The sequence below is a fragment of the Bidens hawaiensis genome, unplaced genomic scaffold (genome assembly GCF_021521415.1).
Source record: "Bidens hawaiensis isolate Kalapana, Puna unplaced genomic scaffold, B.hawaiensis_p1.1 tig00009567_1, whole genome shotgun sequence".
Classification (NCBI taxonomy): domain Eukaryota; kingdom Viridiplantae; phylum Streptophyta; class Magnoliopsida; order Asterales; family Asteraceae; genus Bidens; species Bidens hawaiensis.
Window position 1 is genome coordinate 25820 of NW_027491714.1, and position 13966 is coordinate 39785.

Below are 13966 nucleotides of genomic sequence, written 5' to 3' on the forward strand. Positions count from 1 at the left end.
CAACACCTGTACTATCCCTTACCAAACTTCATCTTTCAATCCTTCAGTTCTTTCACAACAAGTAGGGTGTTCATTGAATTGGATATCAGTTATTCGGGTTGTTTAGATCGAGTTGTTTGGAATTGAATCTTTTTTCTCAATCCGAAAACCAAACCGATCCGAATTCAAAATTCTCAAACCGGAATAAATTCATTCGTATTCAATTTAGATCGGTTTTGTTAAAATCCAAAAAACCCAAAATCAACCGACAAACCTGAATTTGTATTTTATTTCTTGTTTGCTCCCAGTAGCACAATGCAACATACATAAAACCGTGAGTTTTCAACCACAACAATGCAAAGTTCAATCTTACAAAAGCCTGTAAATAGTCTTAAACAAAACAATCGATCGGATATTCGGTTACCGAACAACCCTAATTCAATAAATTTCCATATTCGAATTCGGATTTTGGTTAATATCCTATCCGAAAACCGAATTCAAGATTGGGATATTTTTTTATTTGTTATGGTTCGGTTTACAGTCTTTTTTTTATTGTTATTTTTATTTTGCACACTTTTAACAACGAGTCTCTCATCTCTCTCTCTTTAAAACCACCTAAAAACATTTCGATAATGATTTAATGTGTATATTTTCATAGTGGAGACGAGAGAGATGCATATTCAACGAACCAAGGCATATATGCTTATATTGGGCTTAATTATCATATGATTGAAATTAACTTGCATCCCGACAGTGGGAGCTTACTTTGAGACACCTACTTTGAGTCCACCCAAATCTATCACCTGCCAAACAAATATAACACTTTAATAATCAATAAACTAAACACTAGCACTGTATTCTTGAGTTTTTTTTTTTCATGAGATAAGAAATGAAATGATAAGATTTTAGTTTAAATCTTTATTCTTGAGTTTTTTATAAAAGAAATGATAGAAAATGATAGGAAAACTTGGGTGTTTTAAGTCCCAAAGTTTTCTTGCCTATTTGGCATGATTTGGAAAGAAATGAAAGGATAAATATTTAAAATTACCACTTTACCCTTCAATCTACATCTAATAATTGTTTTAAAAAGGCTATATTTGTAAAACTACATATTTTTTTCTTTTCCTTTCCTTTCATTTAAACTAAAGAATGTAATTAACCATTTCTTTTCTTTCCCTTTCTTTCATTTTTCATTAAACTTGAGAATGCATTATGCATGTGCTTTCTTTTCTTCTCCCATCCTATCCAATCTTATATTTTCCTTTCTTTTAATTAAAAACTCGAGAACGCAGTGTAGAAGATAATACTTAGTGACGCATCATAATATTTTATGACTTCATGTTATATAATTGAAAGAGGGTAGAACAAAAAAACAAAAATAAAAGTATGTTAGTTTTTAATAATATAAATAATATATCGTACCACCTGTTAGGCCACGATTTTTTACTGAGGATCCTTTATCCTTGACTGTCTTATGGATATTTTATCCTTGAAACACATGACAGGATATAAAGGATCGACGATCCTCGGTATTGTTTGTTTACTAATGATTGCGTTTAGTATGGTGATGTGTTAGACAGGTGTATCAGCTTGGAGACGTATTTGCATCAATTATTCACATGGAACATCCTATAGCTGGAACATGAATACAGGATCATAATTCAACACAGTTTATTATGGACGAACTTTCTAGAAGATTGAAGTTTAAATATCATCAACGGCTGTGTGACTTGTTCTTCCACTTATCTCGCTGCTGAGCAACTATCCGCACGTGGTCAAAGTCATGAAGCGGCTAGTGGAAGACTTCCGTATAATTAGGAGATATTGTTATTCTTGTTTAGTTATTTAAATGAGTAATGGTCGACTAGGAAACACACTGATATACACACACACACTCTCTAGGGCAGATTCAATAATTCTCTCTACACACTAGCTTACATTGTAATCTCGATCATATACTCCACAACATTTGTAACCACTTTTCATTGTTTAATAAACTTGACGGTGATAGTTTTCACCGTCCGGGGGTTTTTTGTGCCGGAGATCGAGATAACCATATACTTGCCGACCAAAGGTTATCCTGTTGATCATTGACTAAAGTGTTTCGACCAAAAATTATCCTATTAATCCTTGACCGGAGCTATTTTACCAACGATTGCCACGATAAGTTTTGATCAAAGTAAGACTATCTTGGTTAAGGGCTTTTTCCCTCGTGATCAAATCATTGTGTTCGTCAATATCACGCACATACATTAGCCATTATTGTGTTAGCACCTTTCCTCACATTTACAAATTTGGATACTTGATCCTTAGCAGATTTTTGTCCAAAACAATTTGGCGCCCACCGTGGGGCAATTGGTGCTATAATCCATATTATTCTGATCAAGCTTCATTTTTCCATACCCTAAACACTCACAATGGCCTCTCAATCCACCTCTGCTTCGTCAACCATGCCCTCATCAATTCCTCTCTCATCGAGGACCTTGCCACCAATGCCTCCGCCAATCACGGCAGCGCAACGAACAACTACTACTGGAAGCAGAACGCAACTACCAATCTTCCAGAGCTCAAAAACCACTACTGCTGCCCTGGCAGTCAATACTAACAGTGATGTTTCATCTATGTTTTCGCAGGTTAAAGCATATATGGAGCACCAGAACAAGACTAATCAGAGGATCCTTCGTGAGATAGAAGATCTCAGAATAAGAGGCCAGCAGAAGATCTCACTCCCCTAGTGCCCAGGATGTTGGACTTCACCAGTCCAGGATCCTTGGCTCAGCTTTCACAGGGATCTTCAGTGTTTCAGCCAGGATCCTCTATCCTGCAACCAGGGTCCATGGGTCAGCCAGCTCAGGGATCCTCAATGTTTCAGCCAGGATCCTCTATCCTGCAAACAGGGTCCATGGGTCAACCAGCTCATGGATCCTCAGCATTTCAGCCAGGATCCTCTATCCTGCAACCAGGGTCCATGGGTCAACCAGCTCAGGGATCCTCAATGTGTCAGCTAGGATCCACTATCCTACAACCAGGATCCATGGGTCAGCAGGCTCAAGGATCCTCATTTTTTCAGTCAGGATCACATATCCTTCAACACGGGTCTGCGGGTCTACAGGCTCAAGGATCCTTACAATTTTAGCAAGGATCATCTGGGTTATGTGCTCAAGGCTCCTATGGTTACCAACCTCAAGGATCCTTTGTTCAAGATCAGGGATCTTCAAGAATGCAGCACATACAGTCTCCCGAAGTCCATGTTGGAGACATAATCCACATGCAAACCATATCTTCAGGAGGACCCACTCCTATTGCTGACTCCTTTTTTCCCAGATACTCGTCTGGAGTACCAAACGCCACCCAACAGAGAGGTAACTAGTACGATCCTATATCTTTAGATACTAACCATGTTTCCATGCAGGATTCAGGCATCAACCAGGCCATGGCTAGGGAATTACAAAAGCTAAAGGATATGATATCCAGTGTCCCGAGAGTAATACGTCCGATTCTTGAGATACCGGAGGGGAGTCACAAGTTATCCAGATTCGCTCTGCCCATATGTGATTCTAAAATTCCGAAGCGATTTCAAACTCCCAACATGAAGACATATGATGGGAGCACCGACCCTGAGGAACATGTTGCCCAATATAGGGAAATGATGGAAATTAATCCAATTCCTGAAAGACTCAAGGAGGCTTGCCTTTGTAAGGGGTTTGGAGCCACGCTAACGGGAGCTGCACTGAAATGGCTACTAAGTCTTCCACCTTTCTCGGTTACATCTTTCTCTCATTTAGTCAATTTGTTTAACACTCAATTTTCCTGTAGTCGGAAATTTGAGAGGTTAACTAGTGATTTATATCGCGTTATCCAGCCTGGTGATGAATCCCTTAGGGATTTCGTTACAAGGTTCGGTAAGGAAGCTCTAGAAATCCCAAACCTTGATATGACTACTGCTGTTGAAGCATTCAAGATGGGAATTCAAAAGAGCTCCCCTTTTTATGATGATTTAGTGATGACTCCATGCAGGACTTTAGATGAAGTCCGAAGCAGGGCACTAAGGTACATCCGCTTGAAGAAGATAAAAAGATCCAGGATCATCTCGGGGGATAAACGAAACAAGAAACACCTGAGAAGAATAAAGTATCCTGGAATGGGAACAATAATGCAAAACCGTACACCAAGTTCAACAATCAGAACGTACGGGCAGTTGAAGAAGGAGATGAAGACGAAGATTACCCTTTCATTTCCGACTATTGTTTCTCTGTAGATACTCATGGCTTGATTTGTGCCATGAAGGATCTGGGAGAAAAAGAAAGGTGGCCCCGAAAGAATGAGAAGGTCGTCGGTTTCAAGGATAAGTCTAAGTGGTGCGCCTTCCACGAGGACTTTGGCCATGCGACAGACGAGTGCATTGGCTTAAGGAAAGAAATTGGATATCTCCTGAGCAAGATTCACTTTAAAGAACTTTTTGGAAGGAAGAAAACCAAGATCCAGGATCCTGAAGACCTTCCACAAAAAGTAACACCACCACCACCAGATGCACATGTGATCAACTTTGTCTCCAGGGACTACGAATTATTTCGAGATTCGTGTACTATAGAAGAAAATCCCGTAGATGAATTCGAGTTGGATTATGAGAGAAGACCGCTCATCCCCACTACTCGGGTGACTGATCAGAGAGTCTTTTTCAACTCAAGGATCCAGAATCCTCACGAGAACGAGTCCGATGTGCCAGCAGTTAATTTTATCTCGGGAGGTTCAGACATATGTGGGACTTATTTCTCTGCAGCAAAAAGATTAGCCAAGGAGATCAAGATGGACAACGGAGATCATCCAATAGTCTTTGTTAGGCCACGATTTATTTACTGAGGATCTTTTATCCTTAAATGTCTTATGGATATTTTATCCTTGAAACATATGACAGGGTATAAAGGATCGACGATCCTCGGTATTATATATTTACTAACGGTTGCATTTAGTATGGTGATGTTTTAGACAGGTATCTCGACTTCGAGACGAATTAGCATCGATTATCCTCATGGAGCATTCTATAGCAGGAACATGGATATAGGATCCTAATTCAACATAGCTGATTATAGATGAACTTTATAGAAAAATGAAGTTTAAATATCATCAACGGCTGTGTGACTTGTTCTTCTGTTTATCTCGCTGCTGAACAACTATCTGCACGTGGTCAAAGTCATGGAGCGGCTAGTGGAAGACCTCCGGATAGATATGAAATATTGTTATCGTTAATTTCTTATTTAACCGAGTAATGATCGACCCGAAAAAACACTTGTATGCACACACACTAGAGAGCAGATTCTGTTATTCTATCTACTCACTAGTTTGCTTTGTAATCTCGATCATATACTCCACAACATTTGTAATCTCTTTTTGACATTAATAAACTTTGACGGTAATAGTTTTCACCGTCCGGGGGTTTTTTGTGCCGGAGACTAAGATAACCATATACTTGCCGACCAAAGGTTATCCTGTTGATCATTGATTAAGATACTTCGACCAAAGATTATCTTATTAATCCTTGACCGGAGTCATTTTACCAACGATTGCCTCGATAAGTTTTGACCAAAAGTAAGACTATCTTGGTTAAGGGTTTTTTCCCTCGTGATCAAATCATTGTGTTCATTAATATCACGCTCATACACCAATCATTATTGTGTCAGCACCTTACCTCACATTTACAAATTTGGATACTTGATCCTTAGCAGATTTTTATCCATAACAATTTGGAGCCCACCGTGGGGCAATTGGTGCTATAACCCATATTATTCTCATCAACCATCGCATTTCCATACCCATATCATTACTAATGGCCTCTCAATCAACCTCTGCTTCATCGACCATGCCATCATCGGTTCCTCTCTCATCAAGGACCTTGCCACCGATGCCTTCGCCAATCACGGGAGCATAACGACCTGCTGCTGCTGGAAGCAAGACGCAACTACCAGTCTTCCAGAGCTCAAAAACCGCTGCTGCTGCCCCGGTGGTTAGTACTAACAGTGATGTTTCATCTATGTTTTCGCAGGTTAAAGCGTACATGGAGCAGTAGAACAAAACCAACCAGAGGATCCTCCGTGAGATAGAAGATCTTAGGAAGAACAACATGCCAACTAAGGATCTCACCCCCTTGATGCCCAGGATGCTGGATTTCAGCAGTCCAGAATCCATGGCACAGTTCTCGCAAGGATCATCCGTCCTCTAACCTGGGTCCATGGGTCAACAGGCTCAGGGATCCTCAATGTTTCAGTCAGGATCCTCTATCCTTCAACAAGGATCCATGGGTCAGCAGGCTCAAGGATCCTCACTCTTTCAGCCAGGATCCTCTATCCTTCAACAGAGGCCCGTGGGTCAACAAGCTCAAGGATTCTCGTTAGATCAACCAATGTCATCTAACCTCCATCAAGGATCCATGGGACATCAAAATCCATGATCCTCATATTATCGACAAGAGTCAACCTTCTTTCCAAACCAAGGAGCCTCAGGAGTCCAACAGCAACGATCCTCTGATGTCCACGAAGGGGATATAATCCCCATGCAGACCATAGCTTCTGGAGGACCCACTCCGATTGTTGACTCCTCTTATCCCAGATACTCATCTGATTCAGGTATCAATCAGGCCATGGCCAGGGAATTACAAAAGCTAAAGGATATGATATCCAGTGTCCCGGGGGTCATACGTCCAATTCCTGAGATACCAGAGGGAAGTCACAAATTATCTAGATTCGCTCCGCCAATACGTGATGCTGAAATCCCAAAGCAATTCCAAACCCCCAACATGAAGACATATGATGGGAGCACCGATCCTGAGGAACATGTTGCTCAATATAGGGAAAGGATGGAGATTAATCCTGTTCCTGAAAGACTCAAGGAGGCTTTTCTTTGTAAAGGATTTTGAGCCACCCTAACAGGAGCTGCACTAAAATGGCTACTAAGTCTCCCACCTTTCTTGGTTACATCTTTCTCTCATTTAGTTAATTTGTTTAACACTCAATTTTCCTGTAGTCGGAAATTTGAAAGGTTGACCAATGATTTATATCGTATTATCCAAACCAGTGATGAATCCCTTAGGTATTTCGTTACCAGGTTCGGAAAGAAAGCTCTGGAAATCCCAAACCTTGATATGACTACTGCTGTTGAAGCATTCAAGATGGGAATTCAAAAGAGCTCCCCTTTTTATGATGATTTAGTGATGACTCCATGCAGGACATTAGATGAAGTCAGAAGCAGGGCATTAAGGTACATCCGCTTGGAAGAAGATAAAAAGATTCAGGATCGTCTCGGGGGACAAACGAAACAAGAAAAACCTGAGAAGAATAAGGGATCCTGGAATAGGAACAACAACACAAAGCCATACGCTAAGTTTAACAATCAGAACGTGCGGGTAGTTGAAGAAGGAGATGGCGATGAAAATTACCCTTGCATCTTCGACTACTGTTTCTCTGTAGATACTCACGGACTGATTTGCGCCATGAAGGATCTGGGAGAAAAGGCAAGGTGGCCCCGAAAGAATGAGAAAGTCGTCGGCTTCAAAGACAAGTCTAAGTGGTGCGCATTCCACGAAGACTTTGGCCACGCGACGGACGAGTGCATCGGCTTAAGGAAAGAAATTGGGTACCTCCTAAGCAAGGGTCACTTTAAAGAACTCTTATGAAGGAAGAAGTCCAAGATCCAGGATCCTGAAGACCTTCCACAGAAAGCAACGCCACCACCGCCAGATGCACATGTGATCAACTTTGTCTCCAGGGACTACGAATTATTTCAAAATTCCTGTACCGTAGAAGAAAGTCCCTTGGAAGAATTCGAGTTGGATGATGAGAGAAGACCACTCATCCCTACCACTCGAATGACTGACCAAAGAATCTTTTCCAAGTCAAGGATCCAGGATCGTCAACAAGACAAGCCGCATGTTCGAGCAGTTAATTTCATCTCGGGAGGATCAGACATATGCAGAACTTCTTTCTCCGCAGCAAAAAGATTCGCCAAGGAAATTAAGATGGATAACAGCGATCATCCGATAGTGTCAACCACGTTAAAAACAGACAAAAGAATCTTCTTCGACGAGGAAGACAAGCTAAACATTCAGGATCCTCATCATGACGGTTTGATCATTACTTTATTTATCTCTAACCATTATGTACGCAGGATCCTAGTAGACGGTGGCAGCTCAGTCAACATTATCCAGCATGACGTCCTCATAAAGATGAACATCCTGGATTCAGAAATCATTCCCAGAACATCGGTGCTAGTCTGTTTCAGTGGTGAAACCAAGAAGACATTGGGGGACATCAACCTCCCGATCTATATTGAAGGTTTAAATTCGTATCAAAAATTTAGTGTTATAGATAACCTTTCTTGTTGCAATGTTATTTTAGGCAGGCCTGGCTCCATGGAATGAAGGCCGTAGCTTCAACTTATCACCAATGCATAAAATTACCAACTCCTTGGGGGGTTGTAAAGATAGTAGGTGACCAAGCGGAGGCTAAGAACTACTACTCATCATCAATGAAGCCAGCAGCCAAGCAAACTATAGCATAGCAATTACAGAAACATCCTCGGAACGTATTGGAAGCTCGGGAGAAGGACCTCAAAGAAGTATCATTGGATCCCGAAGATCCAGAAATAAAAGTGCTCCTAGGATCCAGTATCCCAAGCAAAATAGAGGAGGATATAATATCCTTCCTAAGACGAAGAAGATCAACTTTCACCTTCAAACACTCAGATATGACAAGTATCTCGAAAGAGGTAATCACTCATAAACTCGGCCTTGATTTTTTTGTTAACCCGTCCATCAGAAGCGAAGAAAATTCGCTCCTGAGAGGAACAAAATCATACAAGAAGAAGTTGAGAAACTTTTTAAGGAGGTATGATCAGAGAGGTTCAATACCCTCGATGGCTACCTAATGTGGTCTTTGTTTCAGAAAAGAATGGAAAGTGGAGGGTGTGTGTTGATTTTACCGATTTAAACAAGGCATGCCCCAAGGATCCTTTCCCATTACCACATATAGATGCCTTGGTGGATGCAACGACTGGACATGAAATACTTACCTTTATGGATGCTTCCTCTGGATTTCAATAAATTCAGATGGAACCATCTGATCAAGAGGATACAACTTTCATGAATCCAACCGGCATATATTGTTATACTGCTATGCCGTTTGGACTAAGAAATGCAGGGACAACATACCAAAGATTAGTCAACATGATGTTCAAGGTCCAATTGGGCAAAACTATGGAGGTCTACATAGATGATATGGTGGTAAATTCGAAGAAGGCGGCGAATCACCTCAGAGACCTCGAGGAAGCATTCAATATCCTTGACCAATATAACATGAAACTAAATCCGTCTAAATGCCACTTTGGTGTTAAGGCCGGAAAGTTTCTGGGATATATGGTCACAAAAAGAGGAATTGAAGCAAGCCCGGAGCAGATAGAAGCTATTGTCAATCTCAAATCTCCTGCAAATGCGAAAGACGTCCAGAGACTTACCGGAAGGATAGCATCCTTGAATAGGTTCATCTTAAGATCCTCCGAGAAGTGTAAAGACTTCTATGATATCCTGAGAAAGAACAAGAAGTTTGAGTGGACCGAAAAACATGAAGCTGCTCTCAAAGCCCTGAAGGATTACTTATCCTCAGCTCCGTATCTGATGAAGCCTACGGATGGAGAATCCTTGTATCTATATCTTGTGGTTTCAGGAAATGCAGTAAGTGCAGTCTTGGTAAAGGATCATGAAGGTGAACAACATCCCGTATACTATGTAAGTAAAAGTCTTTTAGATGCGGAGGCCAGGTATTCTCATTTAGAAAAGCTAATTCTTGCACTTATTATGGATTCTACTAAGCTAAGACGTTATTTTGAGACTCACCCTATAATTTTGAGAACTAACTATCCCGTAAATAATGTTCTTAGAAAACCAGAGTTATCAGGTAGAATGGCTAAGTGGGCTGTGAAGTTGAGTGCATATGATATCCAATACGAGCCGAGAACAACAATCAAGTCTTAAGCACTAGCAGACTTTGTGGCTGATTTCACTAGCGATCTACAAAAAGAAGCTGACTTGGAAGTACAACAACTAGAAAAGACCAAGAATCCTTGGATACTCTTCACTGATGGAGCATCCAACGTAAGAGGAACAGGATTGGGGATCCTACTGAAATTGCCACAGGGGGACATATTACCCCCGTCTATAGCTTTTGAGTTGCAGGCAACAAACAATGAAGCAGAGTACGAAGCTTTAATCGTAGGATTGCAATTAGCCAAAAATATGAGGATCAGGTATCTTCAAGTTTTTGTAGATTCTTTATTAATAACTAACCACTTTAATGGTTCCTACGCTTTTAAAGGTGAGAAACTAATGAAATATTTAGATGTTGTGAAGGAACTGTTGAAATCCTTCTAAATATTTAGTATTACACAGGTACCAAGGGAAGAAACGCCGAGGCAGATGCCTTAGCAAACCTAGCCTCGTCTCTGAAGATTCCTGAAGATTTGAAAATCCCAATAATCCACATTCTCACGCTAGCAATAAGAGAACAGGAAATTGGGGAGATAACAAAAAATAAAGAAATCGTGCTCTGGGATCCTTTATCCTCAAATAATAAAGGATCATGGATCAATCATATCAAGAACTATATTCAGACTGGAGAAATTCCAGCCACAGAAAATCCCAAGTCCTTCAAGCTCAAGGTATCCCAATATATTTTATTAGATAATATGATATATAGAAAATCTCTTGCACGTCCGTATCTGAGATGCATCGAGGATCCCGAGATCCAAGAAGTACTTAAGGATTTTCACGAAGGAGACTGCGGCAATCACACAGGTGAAAGAGCGTTATTTTCCAGAATACTCAGAACGGGATACTTCTGGCCAACAATGAAAAAAGATGCAGTGGAGTATTCAAAAAAGTGTGATGCTTTCCAAAGACATGCAAATATCCTTCACCAACCAGCAGAGCCTCTATATCCTGTATCCTCCTCATGGCCTTTTATGAAATGCGGTATGAATATTGTGGGCAAGCTACCAAAAGCACCAGGTGGAAAAGTCTTTATGCTCGCCATGACTGACTACTTCTCCAAATGGATTGAGGCAGAGACATTTGTACAAGTCCATGAAAGGGAAGTAATATCTTTTATTAAACGAAATATTATAACTAGATTTGGTATTCCCGCTGAAATTGTTTGTGACAATGGATCCCAGTTTATTGGAAAAAGAACTACTAACTTTTGTGACAGTTGGGGCATCGAAATGATTACTTCGACTCCAGTTCACCCTCAAGCCAACGGCCAAGCAGAGTCTAGCAACAAGATCATCATTAACAATCTAAAGAAAAAGATAGGATCCAAGAAGGGAAAATGGGCCGAAGAACTTCCTTATGTTCTTTGGGCAGACAGAACTACACCCAAAAATGCAACTGGCCAGAAACCTTTCTCTTTGGTGTTTGGATCAGAAGCAGTTATTCCCACAGAAATGGTGGTCCCTACTGCTAGAACCAGCATCCGTGATGCTGAAGCTAATAAAGAAGTTCTCCTTGAAGACTTAGATACCATAGAAGAACTCAGAGATCTAGCAAAAATTAGAATGGCGGCGTATCAACAAAGGGTAGCTGGGGCATATAATAAAAGTATCAGAATCAGAAGATTTCAAGAAGGAGATCTAGTACTAAGGAAAGCCTTCCAAAACACCATAAATCCGGCTGATGGGAAATTAGCACCCAAATGGGAAAGACCTTATCAGATCGAGTCTGAAGCAGGAAAGGGGGCATATCACTTGCTCACTATGGAAAGCAATAGGTTACCAAGAGCTTGGAATGCCATTCACCTCAAGAAATATTTTTTCTGATCAGGATTCGTTATCCTGAGAGGATGTATTATCCATAAAAAGGATTGAGGATTCTTAAAGCGGTAACATCTTTCTGATCTATTATTCTATTTGAATTTTTGTTATTTATTTAGGGATAATATATTCATAACATTTTATCTTTCCAAGTTTTGGATAACCATACAGGATTGTAACAAGTCATTAGGTGTTCAAGAGGTTGGCCACCTCTCCCTTGCCTTTAAGGTACTTTACTATTTCCTTCGGCCTTGCCCACGTTTGGATATGTCCCCCGTTGATCATATCCTCTAAGGTTTAAAGGTTTTCACCTTTCTCACGATCGCCAGTTGCGCACGCTATCCAACATATAGTTCGGGGCAGCGGGACCAGTACACTCTTAGTGGCTGACAATTTCGTTGTCTCCGGTTATATGGAGGATCCTACGAATTATGGTAGATGTACCATATCCTAAGGTTTAAGGGGTTTTCACCTTTTCTCAAGGGCCTCGTCGCCAGATTAATCCTAAGGTTTGAGGGGTTTTCACCTCTTCTCAAGGGCCTTGTCGCCAGATTAATCCTAAGGTTTAAGGGGTTTTCACCTCTTCTCAAGGGCCATGTCGCCAGTTTGACATCAGTTGCACGGGCTAGTCCCCAGATTACACGGGCTTGTCCCCAGTTGCACGGGCTTGTCCCCAGAATATTTATCGGGCTTGTCCCCAGTCTAATGGGTTTGACCCCAGTTAATAATATGATCTATTTGCAGTGAATTTTCTAAGCTATTATTGAGGATCAAGAAACTAAAGATCCCGTATCCTAAAGCTACTCTTATAAGGAACATTAAGAGTTCAATACTTCTGGTAACTTAGGTCTATCTAGACCTTCTGGTATGATCTTTATTGATTAACTTAAGTTTGATATTTTTTATAATTTTCGATATTCTGATTAGAAAGGCTGGTTTTCTAAAAAGAAGTTGTTTAATTAACAAAATTTTTGACTAATTTCAGGATACTTTATCCTAAAGATTTCTTTATATAAAACTTATTGATTGATTAAAGATATTCTACTCTAAAAGATGTTTAAAGATTTTATATCCCAAAAATCTATTACTTAAAGATTATCAATATTGTTAAACTTATATGCAACAAATTTTTGAAAATAAATAACAAGCAGATAGCCAAAAGATTTATATTAATTAAGATTAATAAGCCCCGAGGACTTATCCAAAATCTCTTAACCCGGACTTCACCATACGAAAAGAAGGACCATCCATCCGGGTTAAGCGGAAGTTACTAATAGTTCATAAAGTGCAGGAAATTAAAAACAGAGGCAACAAAGGCTTCATCCCCACAAACAGAGGATCCCTCCACCTTTGTCACCCCCACATATTGTCTTAAGGATCATAGATCCTTTACCCTAGATAACTATTGTTTATTAGCGATCATAGAAATTGTTTATAAAAACACAATCAAAACAAAATAGAACGGGCTTAGGCCTTGTCTTTGATATCCTTCATCGCCCGTTCATAGCTTTGTTTCCGCCTCCTGATCCTTCACACCGCTTGTTCCTGCTTCGCCCGCCTCAACCATTCTAGCTCCAGTCTCATCTTCGGCCCCATCCAAGTCGATCAAAGCTTGCCTCCATTCTTTAATCTCCCATGATGATTTATCGAAAGACGGGTCATTGGCTTTGTTTGTGCACTGTTTTGCGTCCAGAGTCTTTGTAATTATCTTTAATGTTTATTTGATATTTAAATGTAATATTTAATGTTTATTTATCTAATTCGTTATGTTTGAGTCTAGTTCGCTAGGAATGTTAGCGAACTAAGACTAGTTCGTTAAGGTTAAGTCTAGTTCGCTAGGAATGTTAGCGAACTAGGACATTATAATGTATTCCCTCCTGATTCGTTAGGGGATGTTAACGAATCAGGGGGTGGTTCGTTAAGTTAATTTATTTAACAAAGGGGATGCTGGTTCGCTAGGGGATGTTAGCGAACCAGATCGTCTTCTATAAATAGTGAACCACTGTTCACTTGTACAAAGAGAAGTTTTGAGACAAATAACATTATTCAGAAAGATTTAAAGTATTCTCTCTCTCTCTCTCAAGCTTCACGTTAAACTTATTGATAATATATACTACATACCAATAACAATCGAGCT